Source organism: Lontra canadensis, unplaced genomic scaffold (assembly GCF_010015895.1).
Source record: "Lontra canadensis isolate GAN:19392208 unplaced genomic scaffold, GSC_riverotter_1.0 scaffold55, whole genome shotgun sequence".
Lineage (NCBI taxonomy): Eukaryota > Metazoa > Chordata > Mammalia > Carnivora > Mustelidae > Lontra > Lontra canadensis.
The window spans coordinates 10,121,438-10,126,852 of NW_022631049.1; the positions used below are offsets into that span (position 1 = coordinate 10,121,438).

Genomic DNA, 5,415 nt, shown 5'->3' on the forward strand with positions numbered 1-5,415 from the left:
AAATGTAAAACCAGTGCATTTGCTAGAAACAGAAACGTAAAGAGAAATACCCATTAGTAGCTGTGGGTTCATGCAGTCCCTAGGAAGCTCTAAGACGCCACCAACTGGGCATCCCCAGGGAACCCTCTGATGCAGGACTGGGAAGTTAGGAAGGTCCTCCCTTCCTTGGGTGTAGAGGAGTGGTCTTCAACAGGAGTTACTGAGGGTCTCAGAGGCCTCAATGTTATCCTACCATTCATTTTTCCACTTTCAGACATCAGAGAGGCTTGCCAATGTGGTCGAGACTCAGATCTGGGGAAATAAAGAAATATGCCCACCTTCTATCAGAACTCTGCAGCTTAGGGTATTTTATTCAATCAAGCTAATTTGGGCAAAAGTGTCAGTAAAACAAAAGTAAACAAAATGTCCCTATTCTGTGGGGAAAAAGCAAATTATTTTCAATGCTTTTTAGCATTCTAAGATTTAAGTCTCCTTGTTCTGTAACTAGATTTCCAGGAAGCTAAATTTGACAATTCAAGAAGTGTTTTATTATATCAATAAATCAAGCAGTTTGACATTAAAAATTATGTTACCAACTGAATAAATATTTTCTTATTATTTATAGGAAAAAGTATTTCAAGAAAACTCCAGGGATAACAGCTAATACTTAAAACATTTCTATATCTTTTAGATTATAAATTCTGGGAAAGCAAGCAATCTTTACATTTTTTCCTATACCTAGTACAGTATGTCACATAAATGTAAGTTTCACAATATTCCGGATACATTCATTTCTTTACCAGACATCAGACACAGGTTTAATCAGTGGTTCATCTTATGAAGAAATGACTTTCACATGTAACAATTAGTTATGAATGGCATAGACTACATCTTGGACGACATACAGAAAAACCTTCTAGAATCAAGCTCTATTAAAGGTTTGTGGGCTATTATTGTTATTTGTTCGATGTTTCTATTGGCGGATTTTATTTTCATTCAGTCTCACTTTTGACAGATGACTGTTTTTTCAAACCTTATAGTACGAATTTTGAGGGACTGTCCTCCTATGAATAATGATGAATTGTTAAACTTTAGTAAACTTTATAAAACTCTTACACCTGTGTAAGTGATGAATCACTGAATTCATTCCAGAAACCAATATTACACTGTATATTAGCTGAAATTTAAATAAAACAATGAAATAAAAAAACACACCCACTCAATTCTACAGCCGGTTTATTAATTCCAAGGGCCCGGTCAAGCAGTGGAGTAGGCATCCCTACAAGATAAGATACAGCTGAACATATAAAACCCAAGCCCAAAAGTGACACCTAACTGATTAGTCAGTAGAACATGTGGCTCTTTTTTTTTTTTTTTTTTTTTTAAATGGAAGCACTGGGGTTTATTAAACTGTGCCTTAGTACAGGTGGTGGGGCTTGCCCCTGGTGCTCTTGAGGTATAAAGCCCAGACTTTCTGCCAGTTCTTCTTGAGCAATGACACCAGGAAACTGACAGCTAAGTGGATGTTGTACACAAGCTCATCACCTGTCATCTTTATGTGGTCAACAGCCACTGCAAGATGCAGCACCTTCTTCATCTTGAATTTGTTGGTGGACTTCACTTCGTCTACTTTGGCCACCATGTTCTCATTGTGGGTCAACAAGTAAGGCAAACTGCCAGCCTTATTCAGGCCTGGGCCCAGAATTCGTGGCTCTGCTTGATCAGAGATTCTGAAGCCAAAAATGTATCCTACTTCTTGGCCAGGTTCTTGACTAATTTTTTATTCTTGTTGAGTTTCTTTAGTGCTTCATGTCCATATGAGGGACATGTGAGGGATATCCACTGCCTTGGCCTCACCAAAGTGCCACTGGTCCCTCAAAACACATATGAAGAACTTGGGGCAGGGAGTGGACTTAAGACTGACTGATGGCAGCCAGGAAAAGTTTGTCCTTCTGAGGGTCATATTTCTTCAGGCTGATCTGCAGTTCCACCGTCTCCAAAAACTTCCAGCACATGGTTCCCATGTAGGACTTCCTGTACCACCTCCTACAGGGTCACAGGAGACTTTGCTGCTCATGGTTCCTCACGTCAAAGGAACCACAAAACAGAACATGTGACTCTTGATCTGAGGTTGTGAGCTCCAGCCGCATGTTGGGTATATAACTTACTTAAAAAAAACAAGAATAAAACAAAAAAAACCCTCACCAAGGTCAAATGGACAACTCATATAATTTTGATAATCTGAAGGTATAACTGTCTAATTATAAGCAGAAACGGTTACATGAAAAGGCCATTCTTAACTTATGATATAGAAGGGAAAGAACATTGAATACCTATGCAGATAACTTGGTATCATTTAAAGCAATAATCCTATGAAGCTAGGAGGAAAGGGAGGATCACAGAAGTTAAGTAATTTATCCAGGACCACCCAACTTGTAAGTGGCAGGTCTTGAAATCAGCTGTGTATGACTTCAAAGATTATAGATTTCCTCTACACCGCTCTGCCTTTGTGGTTATGGAAAAAATGTTGTAGATTTCCTCTACACCACTCTGCCTTTGTGGTTAATGTATATGTTCAAAATAATCATTTGGAATTCTTGGATACTGGTGACATTATTATATCGGTATATGGGAATCACTGAAAGTTCTGGCTTTATGGGATGAGAGGAGTCATAGCGTATCAGGTCATATTATATTGAACAAAATCAGGATCAACTCTGGTGAATAGTGGGGAACTCACAAAGCCATTGTAGAATGAGCTCCAGAAAGGATTTCTAAGAAGTGAGCACCAAGGGCTTTAAGGTTCGCTGAAGCATAACTGCAAAGAATGTGTCCTATGATGGGCAGCAACCACAGGCCTCAGCTGTTGCTGGTCTAACAGGCTGAGCCAAAGCTCTGCACAGTATGTCTGAAGAAGTGTCACAAATGGTGACAATTTCTCTGAATAGTGCTATAGATGGCAATCACAGGGCAGAAATCACCTGTGCTGAATGTGGACTGAACCACTGTTTGAACAATGAACTTCTTATACACACATGCAAAACCATAATCACTCAAACACCATTGATTTGTTTTAGGTGGAAAGACAATCTGCTTTATTATGTATTTAACATTTTACTACTCCACTGAATCAAGACTAAGCTTCTTTTGTGTTTCTCATGGCACTGGGAATACAAAGATGGGAAGATAAATGTTATTGTCCTCAAGAAGTTCAAAATATTGGCATGGGAGGTGGAGGAAAGATTTGTAAACTAATAGGTGAGACCAGTGCTCTGGAGCTTATATTTCTCTTGTTTTACTTACTTATACACATGTATATATGTGCATGTATACATATTCAAATGAAACAAGGCTTAGAATATTTTCCGAAGGTAGAAGTTGCTGTGGCTGATATCAAAGAGGTTACTGCCTATATTCTCAAGGATTTTGATGGATTCCTGTCTCACGTTGAGTTTTATCTATTTTGAGTTTATTTTTGTGTACGGTGTAAGAGAATGGTCAAGTTTCATTCTTCTACATATAGCTATCCAGTTTTCCCAGCACCATTTATTGAAGAGACTGTCTTTTTTCCACTGTATATTTTTTCCTGTTTTGTCGAAGATAATTTGACCATAGAGTTGAAGGTCCATATCTGGGCTCTCTACTCTGTTCCACTGGTCTGTGTGTCTGTTTTTATGCCAGTACCATGCTGTCTTGGTGATCACAGCTTTGTAGTAAAGCTTGAAATCAGGTAATGTGATGCCGCCAGTTTTATTTTTGTTTTTCAATATTTCCTTAGCGATTTGGGGTCTCTTCTGATTCCATACAAATTTTAGGCTTCTTTCAAGATATGTCTCCAAAGGCAAAGGAAACAAAAGCGAAAATGAACTTTTGGGACTTCATCTAGATCAAAAGCTTCTGCACAGCAAAGGAAACAGTCAACAAAACAAAGAGGCAACCCACAGAATGGGAGAAGATATTTGCTAATGACAGTACAGACAAAAGGTTGATATCCAGGATCTATAAAGAACTCCTCAAACTCAACACACACAAAACAGACAATCATATCAAAAAATGGGCAGAAGATGTGAACAGACACTTCTCCAATGAAGACATACAAATGGCTATCAGACACATGAAAAAATGTTCATCATCACTAGCCATCAGGGAGATTCAAATTAAAACCACATTGAGATACCACCTTACACCACTTAGAATGGCCAAAATTAGCAAGACGGGAAACAACATGTGTTGGAGGGGATGTGGAGAAAGGGGGACCCGCTTACACTGTTAGTGGGAATGCAAGTTGGTGCAGCCACTTTGGAGAACAGCATAGATTCCTCAAGAAAGTAAAAATAGAGCTTCCCTATGACCTTGCAATTGCACTACTGGGTATTTACCCCAATGATACAGATGTAGTGAAAAGAAGGGCTATCTGTACCCCAATGTTTATAGCAGCAATGGCCACAGTCGCCAAACTGTGGAAAGAACCAAGATGCCCTTCAACGGACGAATGGATAAGGAAGATGTGGTCCATATACACCATGGAGTATTATGCCTCCCTCAGAAAGGATGAATACCCAACTTTTGTAGCAACATGGTTGGGACTGAAAGAGATTATGCTGAGTGAAATAAGTCAAGCAGAGAGAGTCAATTATCATATGGTTTCACTGATTTGTGGAGCATAACAAATAGCATGGAGGACAAGGGGAGATGGAGAGGAGAAGGGAGTTGAGGGAAATTGGAAGGGGAGGTGAACCATGAGAGACTATGGACTCTGAAAAACAATCTGAGGGTTTTGAAGGGGCGGGGGGTGGGAAGTTGGGGGAACCAGGTGGTGCGTATTGGAGAGGGCACGGATTGCATGGAGCACTGGGTGTGGTACAAAAACAATGAACACTGTTACGCTGAAAATAAATTTAAAAAATTTTAAAAAAAGTTTTTTAAGATTATGGACGATAGTTCTTTAGGGAAATGTTAAAGTTCATTTTAAATATAAACTTCTATATAGTAATTCATAACTTTAAGGTAATTTTTATCAATTCTTTCTGGACTTTAAAGTAATAAATATATAATACTCTGTAAATGTATGTTATAGACATGGTAAATAATAAAATATCTGGCAAAGAGGTTCTCAACAGCCTCCAGCATGGGCTAATAATCTTTGCTAATTGTGCCAGATAAATTTTTAGGTTGAAATGTAGAAGACTGACAACCTGTCCTGGTGGTGAATCTAAGAAAACAGTTCTTCAGAAATTAGTCAGTGCATAGGAGACTGCAGAATACTGAATTGCATTCATTAACAACTTATTAAGAGACCAAGTAAAATACTGTACTTTAATCCCCATTAAGTACTGTACTTTTTTTACTCCTAAAATATAAAAGTGATTTAAGTTATTCATTTTAGATAGGTGAAAGCTAAAATTCTTTCTGAACTTTTAATTATTAATTACCCAT

General features: G+C 38.3%; 1 pseudogene; it reads right to left on the bottom strand.

Annotated features, from left to right (window-relative positions):
- Nucleotides 1-1,380: 1,380 nt before the first annotated feature.
- Nucleotides 1,381-5,415, bottom strand: LOC116877986 (annotated as a pseudogene).